Source organism: Salvelinus alpinus, chromosome 37 (genome assembly GCF_045679555.1).
Source record: "Salvelinus alpinus chromosome 37, SLU_Salpinus.1, whole genome shotgun sequence".
Lineage (NCBI taxonomy): Eukaryota > Metazoa > Chordata > Actinopteri > Salmoniformes > Salmonidae > Salvelinus > Salvelinus alpinus.
Genome location: NC_092122.1, coordinates 11862926 through 11884042, shown reverse-complemented (window position 1 = coordinate 11884042; position 21117 = coordinate 11862926). Strand labels below are relative to the sequence as shown.

Below are 21117 nucleotides of genomic sequence, written 5' to 3'. Positions count from 1 at the left end.
AAGGTGCCATTGATTGTTGGAATGTCTGGCTCTCTCTTTCTCCCGCTCTCTTTCTCCCACTCTCTCTCTGTCTCTCTCGCTCTCTCTTTCTCCCTCTCTGTCTCTCTCGCTCTCTCTTTCTCCCGCTCTCTCTCTGTCTCTCTCGCTCTCTCTTTCTCACACTCTCTCTCTCTCTCTCGCTCTCTCTTTCTCCCACTCTCTCTCGCTCTCTCTCGCTCTCTCTTTCTCTCTCTCTCTCTGTCTCTCTCTCTCGCTCTCTCTTTCTCCCACTCTCTCTCTGTCTCTCCCTCTCTTGGAAGAGATCCAACACAGCGAGAGAGAGAGATGGGAAGAAGATGCAATTAAAAAATGGGAAGATTAGGAGAGGGAGGGAAAGAAAAACTGAGGATGTTGTGAGAGAGGAAAATGAATAGAATCCGAGCTGTGTATATATGTTTGTGTGTGTGTTGTCAGAATTTATGTCAATTGTAAAATATTTATGTCTGTAATGTCTTTTTCATGTTTGTCAGACCGCAGCGAGACCAGCTGTTGCCATTGGCGGTCAAGTGGTTCCTCTCCCCAGACACCTCAGCCTCTGACCTGTCAGCTGTCTCTACAGCTTATACCAGGGCATCTTAGTAACCTCAATACCATCTCTACCGTCCGTAACCTTGCCCTACAGGAATACGCACACACACACACACACACACACACACACACACACACACACACACACACACACACACACACACACACACACACACACACACACACACACACACACACACACACACACACACACACACACACACACACACACACACACACACACACACACACACACACACGACCACCACATTACAATGCTCCTCGCATCTCTGCTGCGGCTGCAAGCCACCAGTTATCTGACTGATCAGATGTGCTCCATTGGATTCAGGCCAGGAGACACAGACCTTCATTCCCGTATGGGTTAATAGTTCCACCTCCTGTATGGTAATACCTTCTTCCCAGGCTGATGAGTACTGCAGAGTCTGTAAACTCACAATACTGTCATTACCAACCCAGGGCCTACCTGTTAAATGCTGATGCAGAGATCTGGCTGGGATGTTGGGAAGGGAACTGTATGCATGCAGATATCAGTTGTACAGCCGCCTGGCTGGGACATAACTGGGATGAATGGAACTGAGCTATTGTGACTTGTAATGTGGTGTCAGTGGAGCGGAGGAGAATGATAACACGTGTGCTGTATGTGTAGACAGCAGATAAACCTGTCTGGGTAGTAGCAGAGGAACAGAGAGAGCTGTATGTGTTAACCGTTTAGGCAGTACTAGGAGCTTATATCGTTCTTTGTTGAATATTCTGTGTGTGTGTGTGATTCTGTGTGTGTGATTCTGTGTGTGTGTGTGTGTGTGTGTGTGTGTGTGTGTGTGTGTGTGTGTGTGTGTGTGTGTGTGTGTGTGTGAGTGTGTGTGTGATTCTGTGTGTGTGATTCTGTGTGTGTGTGTGTGTGTGTGTGTGTGTGTGTGTGTGAGTGTGAGTGTGATTCGGTGTGTGTGAGTGTGGTTCTGTGTCAGTGCCTCTACTAGTGTGTGTGATTCTGTGTGTGTGGTGTGTGTGTGTGTGTGTGTGTGTGTGTGTGTGTGTGTGTGTGTGTGTGTGTGTGTGTGTGTGAGTGTGTGATTCTGTGTGTGTGATTCTGTGTGTGTGTGTGTGTGTGTGATTCTGTGTGTGTGTGAGTGTGATTCTGTGTGTGTGAGTGTGGTTCTGTGTCAGTGCCTCTACCAGTGTGTGTGATTCTGTGTGTGTGGTGTGTTTGTGTGTGTGTGTGTGTGTGTGTGTGTGGGGGGGGGCCTTCATGTCACTGGTTTAGACAGCTTCATCCTTAAACAGATGCTGTGTTTACCCCTCTAACACTGCTCTGGTTGGATTCTCAAACCTCCCCTGGATGGTTTTGGTTGGATGATTGGACGCTGGGCTAAACATGTTGATGACTGAAGAGGCAGTGCAGTGCACCATGGAACAGGAAGAGAGAGAGGCAGATTTGGAGCCTGCGGTTTACATGATGTCGTGGCAGAAGTCTTCTATCCTGTTTTCCTCAATGAGAGAGTGGCCTGTCAGTGTAACAGTATAACTTTAAACCGTCCCCTCGCCCCGACACGGGCGCGAACCAGGGACCCTCTGCACACATCAACAACTGACACCCACGAAGCGTCGTTACCCATCGCTCCACAAAAGCCGCGGCCCTTGCAGAGCAAGGGGCAACACTACATATTGGTTTCAGAGCAAGTGACGTAACTGATTGAAATGCTACTAGCGCGTACCCGCTAACTAGCTAGCCATTTCACATCCGTTACACTCACCCCCCTTTCAACCTCCTCCTTTTCCGCAGCAACCAGTGATCCGGGTCAACAGCATCAATGTAACAGTATAACTTTACGTCGTCCCCTCGCCCCGACACGGGCGCGAACCAGGGACCCTCTGCACACATCAACAACGGTTGCCCACGAAGCACGGTCGTTACCCATCGCTCCACAAAAGCCGCGGCCCTTGCAGAGCAAGGGGCAACACTACATATTGGTTTCAGAGCAAGTGACGTAACTGATTGAAATGCTACTAGCGCGTACCCGCTAACTAGCTAGCCATTTCACATCCGTTACATCAGCATAGATGTCCCCCACCTCTCTCTCTTTCTCTCTCTCATACCAGTGGTGTGTGTGTGTGTGTGTTCTCACGGTGGTTGGTGAAAGCAGACAGTGAGAGCTGTATCTATTGTCTGTGAGGGCGAGACTCAACAGGCACACGGGGGAAAGTCTCTCACCTGAACACAACTAACTACCACCACACCCCAACCGAGCCTAGCCTGGAGCAGATTACACAAATACAAACACATTACAGCGTTACAGCACTGTTTTGTGTACTCGTACAGTACCTTTGTACAGTGTAATCCTCAGTATGGTAAAAACAGGCTTTGGTCTCTATTCTGTTCTGTAATGCACTTTAATGAGAGTAACTCATCATGGTTTCTCTATGTATACAGTATGTATACTTTCCAACTGCAGCAAAGTTTAGCCAATAGACAGAGACCGGTACATATGTGTTATGTCTCTCTCTGTGTATGTGTGTGTGTTTGTGTATGTGTGTGTGTGTGTGTGTGTGTGTGTGTGTGTGTGTGTGTGTGTGTGTGTGTGTGTGTGTGTGTGTGTGTGTGTGTGTGTGTGTGTGTGTGTGTGTGTGTGTGTGTGTGTGTCAGGAGATGTTGACAGCTCATGGAAAGTGGGAGCAGTTTATCATTATCCTCTATAATTATAATTTAGGACTTCCTCCTTCCTGCCTCTGTGTGCGTCTTACATACATGCACACACTCCGGTACACTCCATCAGTATAGCGTTGTGTATACTCAGAATATAGTTGTGTATACTCACATACTCTATCCGGTGGTGTGTTAAGTGCAGGTATGTAGTGTTATGCTTCACCAGAGCTGTAGATACTATACACCTGTCATGTCTCTGGTACTCTGGTAGACTGTAGATACTATACACCTGTCATGTCTCTGGTACTCTGGTAGACTGTAGATACTATACACCTGTCATGTCTCTGGTACTCTGGTAGACTGTAGATACTATACACCTGTCATGTCTCTGGTACTCTGGTAGACTGTAGAGACTATACACCTGTCATGTCTCTGGTACTCTGGTAGACTGTAGAGACTATACACCTGTCATGTCTCTGGTACTCTGGTAGACTGTAGAGACTATACACCTGTCATGTCTCTGGTACTCTGGTAGACTGTAGATACTATACACCTGTCATGTCTCTGGTACTCTGGTAGACTGTAGATACTATACACCTGTCATGTCTCTGGTACTCTGGTAGACTGTAGATACTATACACCTGTCATGTCTCTGGTACTCTGGTAGACTGTAGATACTATACACCTGTCATGTCTCTGGTACTCTGGTAGACTGTAGATACTATACACCTGTTATGTCTCTGGTACTCTGGTAAACTGTAGATACTATACACCTGTCATGTCTCTGGTACTCTGGTAAACTGTAGATACTATACACCTGTCATGTCTCTGGTCCTCTGGTAGACTGTAGATACTATACACCTGTCATGTCTCTGGTACTCTGGTAAACTGTAGATACTATACACCTGTCATGTCTCTGGTACTCTGGTAGACTGTAGATACTATACACCTGTCATGTCTCTGGTACTCTGGTAAACTGTAGATACTATACACCTGTCATGTCTCTGGTACTCTGGTAAACTGTAGATACTATACACCTGTCATGTCTCTGGTACTCTGGTAGACTGTAGATACTATACACCTGTCATGTCTCTGGTACTCTGGTAGACTGTAGATACTATACACCTGTCATGTCTCTGGTACTCTGGTAAACTGTAGATACTATACACCTGTCATGTCTCTGGTACTCTGGTAGACTGTAGATACTATACACCTGTCATGTCTCTGGTCCTCTGGTAGACTGTAGATACTATACACCTGTCATGTCTCTGGTACTTGGTAGACTGTAGATACTATACACCTGTCATGTCTCTGGTCCTCTGGTAGACTGTAGATACTATACACCTGTCATGTCTCTGGTACTCTGGTAGACTGTAGATACTATACACCTGTCATGTCTCTGGTACTCTGGTAAACTGTAGATACTATACACCTGTCATGTCTCTGGTACTCTGGTAGACTGTAGATACTATACACCTGTCATGTCTCTGGTCCTCTGGTAGACTGTAGATACTATACACCTGTCATGTCTCTGGTACTCTGGTAAACTGTAGATACTATACACCTGTCATGTCTCTGGTACTCTGGTAGACTGGAAGCAGTGGAAAAATACTGGGTTTATTTTCACAGGAGCGCCCTCTCAATTTCTCTCTCTCTTTCCTTATCTTTCTCTCTCTCTCTCCCTTTCATTCTCTCTGGTTCTATTTCCCATGAGAACCTGTCTCTATTCTCTGGTTACAGGTATTTAGTGTCAGTGGGGCAGGGAGAGATGGGATAGTGGAGGTATTAGATATCCCACACTCCTCTTATCTAAATCGGCCATCTCAGGGTGTGGTCTCAGTGTGACCTCACTTAGTCCTTTTGTGTGTGTGTGTGTGTGTTGTCTGGTCACATACAGTGGAAACATCCTGTGTTGTGCTGCTGGCGTAAACATTGCTCCCTTTCACCAGTGCACCCTCTCCCTCTCTACAATCACTCGCCTCTCTTCTTCCTTTCTCCTCTCTTCTTCCCACTCTCCCATCTTTTTCTCTCTGCCCTCTCATGGGATTTCACTGACCTGAAGCCTTGTTACACTGTTTCTCTGTAAGAGGGTTTCAGGCAGCTCTCTGTCTGGTCTTGCTCCTCATAAATGGCATCATGGAAAACTCATACCGCCTGGTCTGCCCTCTGTGGAAAATATGATTTTACCCCATAAAACAGTAACCTTGTCAGGGTTTATAGTGTGTGTGGTGACAGAGCAGTGTTCTTGTCAGGTGGTTCCTGGTTCTATAATACAGAGAGAGAGGGAAGAGAGGAGGGGGAGTTACAGGTGAGATTAGTATGAGAACGAGATTCTTCCTGTATTGTGTTTTCTCCCGGCTGTCTGATGATGTGAGCTGCTGCTGTAGAATCAGGTGGATCCTAATGTGAGCGATGCCCCTGCAACGGTGCGTGTGTGTGTGTTAGTATGTGTTTGATTGGTACACTGTCAGCTGAATACCTGTGTGGCCTGTGAATTCCAGGCTGTGGGAGACAGACTGCCCCAAGTCCTCTACACGGTGTGTATGTTAGTATATGTTTGATTGGTACACTGTCAGCTGAATTAACAAGTGACATCAATAAGGGATCTTAGCTTTCACCTGGATTCACCTGGTCAGTCTGTCATGGAAAGAGCAGGTGTTCTTAATGTTTTGTACATTCAATGTATATCTGTCATGCACTTTTTCTGTCTCATAAATGTCTCTCTCTCTCTCTCTCTCTCTCTCTCATAAACTTCTCTCTCGCTCTCTTTCTGCAAACTATTCATCACAGAACACATTTTAAAAGTATACAAGAAGCCATCAAACTGGTGTTTAACAGCTAAGTTTAGACTGGGTGCACGTGGACATATATCATTTTCCGCCAGGGAGTTTCCCACACCTCCTCACTCCTGTAAAGTCCCATTGATATGATGTGTGTGAGGTCAGAGGTCAGAGAGGGGTATTGGAGCCAGTGTAAGCCCCAGTGGGGTGTCTGGTGTCAGGGGTAGCGTTTTGGAAGAGGAGCGGGGAGTTGTGGGGTTGAGGGAGGGGGTGGGGGGGTCAGAATGACGTAAGACGTACTGTGCTAAAGTGTGTGCCCTGCCACCCACTACCCAATCCTAGAGCGCCTGATTGGTCATGTGACTGCCAATGAGGTACGAGAGGGTAACAAGGTGCTATTGATTGTTGGAACGTCTGTCTTTCTCTCTTTCTCTTTCTCCTGCTCTCTCTCTCTCGCTCTCTCTTTCTCCCGCTCTCTCTCTGTCTCTCTCGCTCTCTCTACACAGTGTGTGTATGTTAGTATATGTTTGATTGGTACACTGTCAGCTGAATACCTGTGTGGCCTGTGAATTCCAGGCTGTGAGAGACAGACTGCCCCAAGTCCTCTACACGGTGTGTGTGTGTTAGGAGGGGGTAAGTTATTGGAAATGGATGACATTTTGGAAGAGCACATTACAGTATATTCCATTCTCTCTATCCTTCACCTCTCTCCATATTTGAACAGGTTGTGTAAGGCGGATTGATAACTGTATTTCATCCTAGTCTACAGAGTCTACAATACACTCATCACAGCTCCTTCTTTTCCTGCCAATAGATCCCATTGTGAAGCTTAAACTCTGTTCTCTGGGTGGCAGCAGCATCAGGTTATTGTCCTCTTTATTTCCATTGACCCTCTTCATAGAAAATGAAGACTAGTGATTCATAGTTTCATACACCGACCGTTATTCTTGAAAGAATACAGTAATTGAAGCTGTAGTGACTTAATGGGTAACAATATTAAAACGATAGATATGAATGAATCAGATACAGACAACAGCCATGTAAAGGGTTAACTCTAATCCAGGAAGTGAAAAGCACACAGCAGTATCAGTTGGGGAGGGGCATTTCAACATGACTTTGCTGAAGCGAAACTGAAGTAGAGCGACATACAGACTATTTTATACAGGACAGGGAACAAACTTTAGAAATAGCTGAGTCTCCTATATCTGTGGCACCACAAACAGAAAGAACATTATCCACAAACGCATACAGGTGAATATAAATCATTATGGACAGTTAATATATGCTTTACCATGTTTGTCTTCTATTTTACTTTTATCTACAATATGTTAAACTGTTCATACTTAAAGGACTTTTATCTATATTGTTACATCATCTATGATTAGTTAATGTTGTCCTAAACTGAATTCTAGAAAATGTTTTATGGTTTCACCTTTGGTCTCTGTCTAGATATGGCCACCTCCAGCAGTCTCCTGTCTGAAGAGCAGTTCCTGTGCTCTGTCTGTCTGGATGTGTTCACTGAGCCAGTCTCTATTCCATGTGGACACAACTACTGCAAGGCCTGTATCAGTGGATACTGGGATACCAGTGACCTGTGCCAGTGTCCAATGTGTAAAAAAACATTTGATAAGAGACCAGATCTGTTTGTCAATACTTTAATTTCTGAGATGGCTGCTCAGTTCAGACAGACAGTTGAAGTTAAAGCTACCAGCAGCCCACACCAATGCCCTGACATAATTGTAGAAGTATCCTGTGACATCTGCACTGGGATGAAGCTCAAGGCCCTGAAGTCCTGTCTGGTGTGTCTGACCTCTTACTGTGAGACTCACCTGGAGCCTCATCAGAGAGTCCCAGCCTTAAAGAGACACAAGCTGATCAACCCTGTGGAGAACCTGGAAGACAGGATGTGTAAGAAGCACGAGAGATTCCTGGAGCTGTTCTGTAGGACTGACCAGACGTATGTTTGTGTCTTGTGCTTAAAAACAGACCACATGACTCATGACACTGTCCCTCTAGATGAAGAGTATGGAGAGAAGATGGCTCAACTGGGGAAAATGATGGCAGAGGTAGAACAGAAGATGCACACACATTTTAGGAAGGTTCAGGAGATCAAACACTCAGTAGATCTCAGCAAGAGAGAAGCAGAGAGAGAGATATCAGACAGTGTGCAGGTCTTCACTGATCTGGTGCGCTCCATTGAGAGAAGCCAGGCTGAGCTCATTGAGGTGATTGAGGAGAAGCAGAAAGCAGCAGAGAGGCAGGCTGAAGGGCTCATTAAAGAGCTGGAGCAGGAAATCACTGAGCTACAGAGGAGAAGCACTGAGCTGGAGCAGCTCTCACACACTGAGGACCAGCTCCACCTCCTCCAGAGCTTACCATCACTCTGCACCCTTCCACCAACCAAGGACTGGTCAGAGATCCGTGTTCACAGTGATCTGTGTGTGGAGACTGTGAGGAGAGCTGTATCTCAGCTGGAGGAGACACTGAATAAAGAGATGGAGAAGCTTCCTGAAGTCAAACTGAAGAGGATTCAGCAGTATGCCATAGCTGTGACTCTGGACCCTGATACAGCACATCCCAAACTCATCCTTTCTGAAGATGGGAAACAGGTGAGATATGGAGATACAGAACAGGATCTCCCAGACAAGACAGTTAGGTTTTCCATCTGTCCCTGTATCCTGGGAAAGGAGGGCTTCTCCTCAGGTAGATTCTACTATGAGGTGACAGTCAAGGGAAAAACTGACTGTGATGTAGGAGTGGCCAGAGAGTCTATCATCAGGAAAGGGTTGATCACACTAAGGCCTGAGGATGGATACTGGACTGTGGCACTGAGGGATGGGAGTAAGTACCTAGCCTGTAACTCCCCCACTGTCCCCCTCTCCCTGAGAGAGAATCCCCAGAAGGTGGGGGTGTTTGTGGATTATGAGGAGGGTCAGGTCTCCTTTTATGATGTGGAGGCCTGGTCTCATATCTACTCTTTCACTGGCTGCACCTTCACTGAGAAACTCTATCCATACTTTAGCCCCCATGTTAATGATGGTGGTAAAAACTCTGCCCCTCTGATCATCTCTCCTGTCAATCACAAATAATGACTTTTAACCTGAAAATCTACAAAAATATGTACATTTAATCTGTTGTCCTACATCAGAGAGAACATTTCACTGTAATATTCCTACTGACTTGGTTGTTGTTTGTTATCATCAGCATCATGTCAGTCTGTTAGACATGATGAGTAGCCTACAGTATGCAGCAGCATTGTAAGATATTAAAACATCTCTCCAAGCTCATAACAAGGTATGATTCATATCTGAGAGTTACATTTCTGTGGAAGTTCTGATCGTGAGATAATATAAGCAATATGTTTGTTTTTTAGCTCATGTATTGTCTGCACTGTATATCTCTGATCCACCTATAATAAACTGGGATGTGCATGGAGTCACATTCAGGATTTTCTGAAAATTAAATCCTGTTGAATATTGACAATTTGCTTTATTTCTAGTAGTCCTGCTGTCCCAGATGTTTACAATAGTGATGGCTATGACATCAGTTTGGAATAGTGGAGGTCAGTTGAGGTGTCTGATGTTGATATCATATGGAAATGGTCTGTTTACAGTGTTTTGCTGTCTCATCACTGCAATTATCAAAGATACATTTTCATGCTTTACAAATAGTCACCTGTTATGGCACCTTGTCTGTCTTTCTGTCTGCACATTCATTGTGAATAGAGTAAGATAATAAGTGAATGAAGAGGAATGAAAGAGAGACAGAGAAATATGACAGGACATGTGGTTGTTGACATTAAACCCATGCTATGCCATCAATTCAAACTCTAACAGATGTAAATAAGCACCAGAGAGAGAAAGAGTTGAGCCATGTAAAGGGTTAAAGGCCAATTCCTCCACTTTTCAACATCCTATTCATCATATCAGCACCAAACCAGTGTCTACATACTATTATGTGAAAACGGTACGTTTCTATGATCTGTGGTTAAAAATATGAGAAGAACAAAATAAATGCTCCTCTGTGACATCACAGGGTAGGATTAAACGTTTTTTTAAAACTGTGATTTTCAAAACCTGCAAAGAGTTTCTAGCCAGAGGGAGGGTATTGTCTTGCTTCCCACGTCACCACGAATCTCATAGTGTTTGAAAATCACAGTTTTTAAAAATGTTTTAACTTTGTCACCGTGTAGAACTTCTTAACACAACATCAGTGTCCGACCTCTCTAATGCTCTTGTGGCTGAATGGAAGCAAGTCCCAGCAGCATGTTCCAACATCTAGTGGAAAGTCTTCCCAGAAGAGTGGAGGTAGCTCTCCAGGAACAGGGTTGGAGAAAAAACCTACATGACGGTAGCTCTCCAGGAACAGGGTTGGAGAGCCCTGCTCTATATCCATTGATTCTTGAATAATATCATTGATAACCTCAAAATAGTATATTGGTTTACTCCATTGTTTGTAAACAACAATGTAGCTTATAGTTTCAAATTATGGTGATGCTGACATCATGGACTGTAAATCATTTTATCCATACCATATATCATTGATTTCACTTGGGGGCTCAACTTACTGTTGAGAAGTTGGACTAGTAGAATACACAAGGTGCAATTTCCAAATTTGGTTCCAATTTGTTTAGAAATGTTTCTCGTTCATCACTGACAGTCACTCAATTAACTCATGTCAGCTAACAGTTCTTTGTAGAATTGCAGGGATTAGCTGTAAAACTGCACCAAAAAAATCTACCCATGGTAAAATGAGTAGAATTGCAGAAAATTTGCTTTAAAACTGCAACATTTTCTTGACGCAGGGAGAGATGGGATAGTGGAGGTATTAGATATCCCACACTCCTCTTATCTAAATCAACCATCTCAGGGTGGGGTTTTAGTGTCACCACCTCAATTAGTCTGTTTGTGTGTGCCAGCGCCACTGTGCTGGTGTGTGTATATGTGTCTGTGTTGTCTGGTCAGAGACAGTGGAAACGTCCTGTGTTGTCTGGTCAGAGACAGTGGAAACGTCCTGTGTTGTCTGGTCAGAGACAGTGGAAACGTCCTGTGTTGTCTGGTCAGAGACAGTGGAAACTTCCTGTGTTGTCTGGTCAGAGACAGTGGAAACTTCCTGTGTTGTCTGGTCAGAGACAGTGGAAACTTCCTGTGTTGTCTGGTCAGAGACAGTGGAAACGTCCTGTGTTGTCTGGTCAGAGACAGTGGAAACTTCCTGTGTTGTCTGGTCAGAGACAGTGGAAACTTCCTGTGTTGTCTGGTCAGAGACAGTGGAAACGTCCTGTGTTGTCTGGTCAGAGACAGTGGAAACGTCCTGTGTTGTCTGGTCAGAGACAGTGGAAACGTCCTGTGTTGTCTGGTCAGAGACAGTGGAAACTTCCTGTGTTGTCTGGTCAGATGCAGTGGAAACTTCCTGTGTTGTGCTGCTGGCATAAACATTTCTCCCTTTCAACAAAGCACCCTCTCCCTATCCTCCCCTCTCCCTCTGTCCAATCACTCTCCTCCCCTCTCCCTCTCTCCTCTCCCTCTCCTCTCTTCTTCCCACTCTCCCATCTTTTTCTCTCTGCCCTCTCATGGGATTTCAGTGACCTGAAGCCTTGTTACACTGTTTCTCTGTAAGAGGGTTTCAGGCAGCTCTCTGTCTGGTCTTGCTCCTCATAAATGGCATCATGGAAAACTCATACCGCCTGGTCTGCCCTCTGTGGAAAATATGATTTTAACCCATAAAACAGTAACCTTGTCAGGGATTATAGTGTGTGTGGCCACAGAGCAGTGTTCATGTCAGGTGGTTCCTGGTTCTATAATACAGAGAGAGGGAAGAGAGGAGGGGGAGTTACAGGTGAGATTAGTATGAGAACGAGAGGTTACTTCTTCCTGCAGAATGTATTGTGTTTTCTCCTGGCGCTCTGATGGGAGCTGGTGTGTGTATGCTTGTATGTGTGTGTGTTTGATTGGTGCCTGCGTGGCCTGTGAATGCTGGCTGTGGGAGTGGAGAGCAGCAGGGGTCAGAGACAGACTGCCATCAGTCCTCTACACAGTGTGTGTGTGTGTGTGTGTGTGTGTGTGTGTGTGTGTGTGTGTGTGTGTGTGTGTGTGTGTGTGTGTGTGTGTGTGTGTGTGTGTGTGTGTGTGTGTGTGTGTGTGTGTTGACTGCAGTGATTCTAGGAAGTGTAATGTGAAAGCTGTATTGACTTTTGTCCTGGTTTATTCAGTACTGATTTAATTAATATGACAATTAAAATTAATCAGTTCCAAAGTTCAGCCATGTAAAGGGTTAACTGTTCCAGGAAGAGAACCACACAGCAGTATCTGGTGAGGAGGAGCATTATTGACGTCAACTTGCTGAACTGAAACTAAAGTAGAGAGACACAGTATATTGTGTACAGGACCAAACTCTCCAGCACATCCTAAATCTATTAAACAGCAATACATTCAGACTATACTCTGACTCTCCTGGCCTTTGACACCACAAACAGGAAGGACAAAGATATCATCCACGAAAACATACAGGTGAGTAGAGAGATTGACGTGGAAAGTTAAGTTGAGATTAGCTTTACTGTGTTACCCGTCTAGATTTACTTGTTTGTCCAGATTCTACTGTATGTTACACTTTTTATCCTATAGTTATAAGATGTATCTATGTTGTAACGTCATGTATCAACATTTGTTAATATCATGTAAGACAATATTGACCACTCTAAAGCTGAATCTATCAAGAACTGACTGATTCCACTAAATGTTTTATGGTTTCACCTTTGGTGTCTGTCTAGATATGGCCACCTCCAGCAGTCTCCTGTCTGAAGAGCAGTTCCTGTGCTCTGTCTGTCTGGATGTGTTCACTGAGCCAGTCTCTATGCCATGTGGACACAACTACTGCAAGGCCTGTATCAGTGGATACTGGGATACCAGTGACCTGTGCCAGTGTCCAATGTGTAAAAAAACATTTGATAAGAGACCAGATCTGTTTGTCAATACTTTCATTTCTGAGATGGCTGCTCAGTTCAGGCAGACAGTTAAAGCTACCAGCAGCCCACACCAATGCCTTGACCTAATTGTAGAAGTGTCCTGTGACATCTGCACTGGGATGAAGCTCAAGGCCCTGAAGTCCTGCCTGGTGTGTCAGACCTCTTACTGTGAGACTCACCTTGAGCCTCATCAGAGAGTCCCAGCCTTAAAGAGACACAAGCTGATCAACCCTGTGGAGAACCTGGAAGACAGGATGTGTAAGAAGCATGACAGACTCCTGGAGCTGTTCTGTAGGACTGACCACAAGACTCATGACACTGTCCCTCTAGAGGAAGAGTATGGAGAGAAGAAGGCTCAGATGAGGACGACTGAGGCAGAAGTGCAGCAGACGATCCAGAAACGACTGCAGAAGGTTCAGGAGATCAAACACTCAGTAGATCTCAGCAAGAGAGAAGCAGAGAGAGAGATATCAGACAGTGTGCAGGTCTTCACTGATCTGGTGCGCTCCATTGAGAGAAGCCAGGCTGAGCTCATTGAGGTGATTGAGGAGAAGCAGAAAGCAGCAGAGATGCAGGCTGAAGGGCTCATTAAAGAGCTGGAGCAGGAAATCACTGAGCTACAGAGGAGAAGCACTGAACTGGAGCAGCTCTCACACACTGAGGACCACCTCCACCTCCTCCAGAACGTACCATCCCTCTGCACCCCTCCACCCACCAAGGACTGGTCTGAGATCAGTGTTCACAGCGATCTGTGTGTGGGGACTGTGAGGAGAGCTGTGTCTCAAGTGGAGGAGACCATTGTGAGTGAAGTGAAGAAGTTGTGTGATGCTGAGTTGAAGAGGATTCAGCAGTATGCAGTGGATGTGACTCTGGACCCTGATACAGCACATCCCTACATCATCATGTCTGAAGATGGGAAACAAGTGAGACTTGGAAACACAAAACAACATCTCCCAGACAAGCCAGTTAGGTTTTCCACCTGTCTCTGCATCTTGGGAAAGGAGGGCTTCTCCTCAGATAGATTCTACTATGAGGTGACGGTCAAGGGGAAGACTGACTGGGATTTAGGAGTGACCAGAGAGTCTATCACCAGGAAAGGGCCTATCACACTGAGCCCTATGAAAGGATACTGAACTGTCTGGCTGAGAAAAGGAAATGAGTACAAGACTCTAGCTGGCACTGGTATCCTGCTCCACCTGAGAGAGAATCCCCAGAAGGTGGGGGTGTTTGTGGATTATGAGGAGGGTCAGGTCTCATTTTATGATGTGGAGGCCAGGTCTCATATCTACTCTTTCACTGGCTGCACCTTCACAGATAAACTATATCCATTCTTCTGCCCATGTCTTAATGATGCTGGTAAAAACTCTGCCCCTCTGATCATCTCTCCTGTCAATCACAAAGAATGAGTTTTAACTTGAATCTACAAAAAGATGTACATTTAATCTGTTGTCCTACATCAGAGAGAACATTTCACTGTAATATTAATACTGACGTGGTTGTTGTTTGTTATCATCAGCATCATGTCAGTCTGTTAGACATGATGAGTAGCCTACAGTATGCAGCAGCATTGTAAGATATTAAAACATCTCTCCAAGCTCATAACAAGGTATGATTCATATCTGAGAGTTACATTTCTGTGGAAGTTCTGATCGTGAGATAATATAAGCAATATGTTTGTTTTTTAGCTCATGTATTGTCTGCACTGTATATCTCTGATCCACCTATAATAAACTGGGATGTGCATGGAGTCACATTCAGGATTTTCTGAAAATTAAATCCTGTTGAATATTGACAATTTGCTTTATTTCTAGTAGTCCTGCTGTCCCAGATGTTTACAATAGTGACGGCTATGACACCAGTTTGGAATAGTGGAGGTCAGTTGAGGTGTCTGATGTTGATATCATATGGAAATGGTCTGTTTACAGTGTTTTGCTGTCTCATCACTGCAATTATCAAATATACATTTTTCATGCTTTACAAATAGTCACCTGTTATGGCACCTTGTCTGTCTTTCTGTCTGCACATTCATTGTGAATAGAGTAAGATAATAAGTGAATGAAGAGGAATGAAAGAGAGACAGAGAAATATGACAGGACATGTGGTTGTTGACATTAAACCCATGCTATGTCATCAATTCAAACTCTAAACAGATGTAAATAAGCACCAGAGAGAGAAAGAGTTCAGACATGTAAAGGGTTAAAGGCCAATTCCGCCGCTTTTCAACCTCCTATTCATCATATCAGCACCAAACCAGTGTCTACATAATATTATGTGAAAACGGTGCGTTTCTATGATCTGTGGTTAAAAATATGAGAAGAAAGTTCCTAAAAAATGCTCCTCTGTGACATCACAGGGTAGGATTAAACGTTTTTAAAAACTGTGATTTTCAAAACCTGCAAAGAGTTTCTAGCCAGAGGGAGGGTATTGTCTTGCTTCCCACGTCACTGCGAATCTAATAGTGTTTGAAAATCACCGTTTAAAAAAAATGTTTTAACTTTGATGTCACCGTGTAGAACTTTAACCCAACATCAGTGTCCGACCTCACTAATGCTCTTGTGGCTGAATGGAAGCAAGTCCCAGCAGCATGTTCCAACATCTAGTGGAAAGCCTTCCCAGAAAAGTGGAGGCTGTTATAGCAGCAAAGGGGGGACCAACTTCATTTGAGCAGGTGTCCACATTGTTGGTCATGTAGTCTACATTGACACTGGTATTGTGCTGGAGACAATGCAAATGAGGTTGAAAAGTGGTGGAGTTGTCCTTTAATTCTATTACAGGAAGATTAAAGCACATGGCAGTTTTTTTTAACGCTGATGGAGCATCGAGTGATGAGAGTGAGAAGGAATGGATTACAGCGGTAAACAAAAAGGGAAACAAGAAGTAAACTGGTCGTGGAGTCTACTAAATCCAAGCCTAGTTCTGATTGTTCTTTAGTCAGTGAGGGTTCTTGATTGATCGAGATACCTGGGAGATCGGTTTTGAAGTGAAAATAACAAGAAATTGGTTTATTTGTGGTTTTGTGTGTCCAAGGAGCAGAAAGTGTGTCTTTTGCACCTGAAAAAGATATTGAATTGTAATGTGTTATATGTGTGTGGATCTGTGAAGCAGGGCACATATCAAGGGGGTTATCTCTGGAGTGGCGCTAGAAGTGAGTCTAAAGGATGTAACTGGAGAAATAGGTGCAGGGGTTGGTGCACGCTGACTACCCCGTATGGTGGATGGAGGGGTTGGTGCACGCTGACTGACCCGTATGGTGGATGGAGTGGTTGGTGCACGCCGACTGACCCGTATGGTGGATGGAGTGGTTGGTGCACGCCGACTACCCCGTATGGTGGATGGAGGGGTTGGTGCACGCCGACTGACCCGTATGGTGGATGGAGTGGTTGGTGCACGCCGACTACCCCGTATGGTGGATGGAGTGGTTGGTGCACGCCGACTGACCCGTATGGTGGATGGAGTGGTTGGTGCACGCCGACTGACCCGTATGGTGGATGGAGGGGTTGGTGCACGCCGACTACCCCGTATGGTGGATGGAGTGGTTGGTGCACGCTGACTACCCCGTATGGTGGATGGAGCGGTTGGTGCACGCCGACTACCCCGTATGGTGGATGGAGTGGTTGGTGCACGCCGACTGAACCGTATGGTGGATGGAGTGGTTGGTCCACGCTGACTACCCCGTATGGTGGATGGAGCGGTTGGTGCACGCTGACTACCCCGTATGGTGGATGGAGTGGTTGGTGCACGCCGACTACCCCGTATGGTGGATGGAGTGGTTGGTGCACGCCGACTGAACCGTATGGTGGATGGAGTGGTTGGTCCACGCTGACTACCCGTATGGTGGATGGAGTGGTTGGTGCACGCCGACTACCCCGTATGGTGGATGGAGTGGTTGGTGCACGCCGACTGTCCCGTATGGTGGATGGAGTGGTTGGTGCACGCTGACTACCCCGTATGGTGGATGGAGTGGTTGGTGCACGCTGACTACCCCGTATGGTGGATGGAGGGGTTGGTGCACGCCGACTGAACCGTATGGTGGATGGAGTGGTTGGTGCATGCCGACTGTCCCGTATGGTGGATGGAGTGGTTGGTGCACGCCGACTGTCCCGTATGGTGGATGGAGTGGTTGGTGCACGCCGACTGAACCGTATGGTGGATGGAGTGGTTGGTGTACGCGCAGAGTCAGGCGCAGAGAGCAGAGGGTTCAGTGATTTGTAGATATACACTGCTCAAAAAAATAAAGGGAACACTAAAATAACACATCCTAGATCTGAATGAATGAAATATTCTTATGAAATACTTTTTTCTTTACATAGTTGAATGTGCTGACAACAAAATCACACAAAAATTATCAATGGAAATCAAATTTATCAACCCATGGAGGTCTGGATTTGGAGTCACACTCAAAATTAAAGTGGAAAACCACACTACAGGCTGATCCAACTTTGATGTAATGTCCTTAAAACAAGTCAAAATGAGGCTCAGTAGTGTGTGTGGACTCCACGTGTCTGTATGACCTCCCTACAACACCTGGGCATGCTCCTGATGAGGTGGTGGATGGTCTCCTGAGGGATCTCCTCCCAGACCTGGACTAAAGCATCTGCCAACTCCTGGACAGTCTGTGGTGCAACGTGGCGTTGGTGGATGGAGTGAGACATGATGTCCCAGATGTGCTCAATTGGATTCAGGTCTGGGGAACGGGCGGGCCAGTCCATAGCATCAATGCCTTCCTCTTGCAGGAACTGCTGACACACTCCAGCCACATGAGGTTTAGCATTGTCTTGCATTAGGAGGAACCCAGGGCCAACCGCACCAGCATATGGTCTCACAAGGGGTCTGAGGATCTCATCTCGGTACCTAATGGCAGTCAGGCTACCTCTGGCGAGCAAATGGAGGGCTGTGCGGCCCCCCAAAGAAATGCCACCCCACACCATGACTGACCCACCGCCAAACCGGTCATGCTGGAGGATGTTGCAGGCAGCAGAACGTTCTCCACGGCGTCTCCAGACTCTGTCACGTCTGTCACATGTGCTCATGTGCTCAGTGTGAACCTGCTTTCATCTGTGAAGAGCACAGGGCGCCAGTGGCGAATTTGCCAATCTTGGTGTTCTCTGGCAAATGCCAAACGTCCTGCACGGTGTTGGGCTGTAAGCACAATCCCCACCTGTGGACGTCGGGCCCTCATACCACCCTCATGGAGTCTGTTTCTGACCGTTTGAGCAGACACATGCACATTTGTGGCCTGCTGGAGGTCATTTTGCAGGGCTCTGGCAGTGCTCCACCTGCTCCTCCTTGCACAAAGGCGGAGGTAGCGGTCCTGCTGCTGGGTTGTTGCCCTCTTACGGCCTCCTCCACGTCTCCTGATGTACTGGCCTGTCTCCTGGTAGCGCCTCCATGCTCTGGACACTACGCTGACAGACACAGCAAACCTTCTTGCCACAGCTCGCATTGATGTGCCATCCTGGATGAGCTGCACTACCTGAGCCACTTGTGTGGGTTGTAGACTCCGTCTCATGCTACCACTAGAGTGAAAGCACCGCCAGCATTCAAAAGTGACCGAAACATCAGCCAGGAAGCATAGGAACTGAGAAGTGGTCTGTGGTCACCACCTGCAGAACCACTCCTTTATTGGGGGTGTCTTGCTAATTGCCTATAATTTCCACCTTTTGTCTATTCCATTTGCACAACAGAATGTGAAATTTATTGTCAATCAGTGTTGCTTCCTAAGTGGACAGTTTGATTTCACAGAAGTGTGATTGACTTGGAGTTACATTGTGTTGTTTAAGTGTTCCCTTTATTTTTTTGAGTAGTGTATTTCTCTGGCACAAAACGGTCACGCCAAATACAGGTTTGGAGTGAACCTACATGATGGTAATTCTCCAGGAACAGGGTTGGAGTGAAAACCTACATGATGGTAGCTCTCCAGGAACAGGGTTGGAGTAAAAACCTACATGACGGTTGCGCTCCAGGAACAGGGTTGGAGTGAACCTACATGACGGTAGCTCTCCAGGAACAGGGTTGGAGTGAAAGCCTACATGACGGTAGCTCTCCAGGAACAGGGTTGGAGTGACAACCTACATGACGGTAGCTCTCCAGGAACAGGGTTGGAGTGAACCTACATGACGGTAGCTCTCCAGGAAGAGGGTTGGAGTGAAAACCTACATGACGGTCGCGCTCCAGGAACAGGGTTGGAGTGAAAACCTACATGACGGTAGCTCTCCAGGAACAGGGTTGGAGTGAACCTACATGACGGTAGCTCTCCAGGAACAGGGTTGGAGTGAAAACCTACATGACGGTCGCGCTCCAGGAACAGGGTTGGAGTGAAAACCTACATGACGGTAGCTCTCCAGGAACAGGGTTGGAGTGACAACCTACATGATGGTAGCTCTCCAGGAACAGGGTTGGAGTGAAAACCTACATGACAGTAGCTCTCCATGAACAGGGTTGGAGTGAACCTACATGACGGTAGCTCTCCAGGAACAGGGTTGGAGTGAACCTACATGACAGTAGCTCTCCAGGAACAGGGTTGGAGTGAAAACCTACATGACGGTAGCTCTCCAGGAACAGGGTTGGAGTGAACCTACATGACGGTAGCTCTCCAGGAACAGGGTTGGAGTGAACCTACATGACAGTAGCTCTCCAGGAACAGGGTTGGAGTGAAAACCTACATGACGGTAGCTCTCCAGGAACAGGGTTGGAGTGAACCTACATGATGGTAGCTCTCCAGGAACAGGGTTGGAGTGAACCTACATGACGGTAGCTCTCCAGGAACAGGGTTGGAGTGAAAACCTAGATGATGGTAGCTCTCCAGGAACAGGGTTGGAGTGAACCTACATGACGGTAGCTCTCCAGGAACAGGGTTGGAGTGAAAACCTACATGATGGTAGCTCTCCAGGAACAGGGTTGGAGTGAACCTACATGACGGTAGCTCTCCAGGAACAGGGTTGGAGTGAACCTACATGACGGTAGCTCTCCAGGAACAGGGTTGGAGTGAACCTACATGATGGTAGCTCTCCAGGAACAGGGTTGGAGTGAAAACCTACATGACGGTAGCTCTCCAGGAACAGGGTTGGAGTGAAAACCTACATGACGGTAGCTCTCCAGGAACAGGGTTGGAGTGAAAACCTACATGACGGTAGCTCTCCAGGAACAGGGTTGGAGTAAAAACCTACATGACGGTCGCGCTCCAGGAACAGGGTTGGAGTGAAAACCTACATGATGGTCGCGCTCCAGGAACAGGGTTGGAGTAAAAACCTACATGATGGTCGCGCTCCAGGAACAGGGTTGGAGTAAAAACCTACATGATGGTCGCGCTCCAGGATCAGGGTTGGAGTGAAAACCTACATGATGGTAGCTCTCCAGGAACAGGGTTGGAGAGCCCTGCTCTATATCCATTGATTCTTGAATCATATCATTGATAACCTCAAAATACTATATTGGTTTGCTCCATTGTTTGTAAACAACAATGTAGCTTATAGCTTCAAATTATGGTGATGCTGACATCATGGACTGTCAATCCTTTTATCCATACCATATATCATTGATTTCACTCGGGGGCTCAACTTACTGTTGAGAAGTTGGACTAGTAGAATACACATGGTGCAATTTCCAAATTTGGTTCCAATTTGTTTAGAAATGTTTCTCGTTAGTCACTGACAGTCACTCAATTAACTCATGTCAGCTAACATTTTTGTGTAGAATTGCAGGAGATTAGCTGTAAAACTGCACCAAAAAAATCTACCCATGGTAAAATGAGTAGAATTTCAGCAAATTTGCTTTAAAACTGCAACATTTTCTTGACGCAGGGAGAGATGGGATAGTGGAGGTATTAGATATCCCACACTCCTCTTATCTAAATCAGCCATTTCAGGGTGGGGTTTTAGTGTCACCACCTCAATTAGTGTGTGTGTGTGTGTGTGTGTGTGTGTGTGTGTGTGTGTGTGTGTGTGTGTGTGTGTGTGTGTGTGTGTGTGTGTGTGTGTGTGTGTGTGTGTGTGTGTGTGTGTGTGTGTGTGTGTGTGTGTGTGTGTGTGTGTGTGTGTGTGTGTGTGTGTGTCTGTGTGTGTGTGTGTGTGTTTGATTGGTGCCTGCGTGGCCTGAGAATGCTGGCTGTGGGAGTGGAGAGTAGTGGGGGTCAGAGACAGACTGCCCTC

At 46.2% G+C, this 21117-nt stretch overlaps 1 protein-coding gene and 1 pseudogene across 3 annotated transcripts in view; both read left to right on the top strand.

Annotated features, from left to right (window-relative positions):
• LOC139566125 (carbohydrate sulfotransferase 11) overlaps positions 1 to 21117 on the top strand; it is a 91359-nt gene that overhangs the window by 44396 nt on the left and 25846 nt on the right. The gene's annotated exons all lie outside the window — the stretch shown is intronic.
• On the top strand, positions 6450 to 14762 carry LOC139565683 (uncharacterized; annotated as a pseudogene).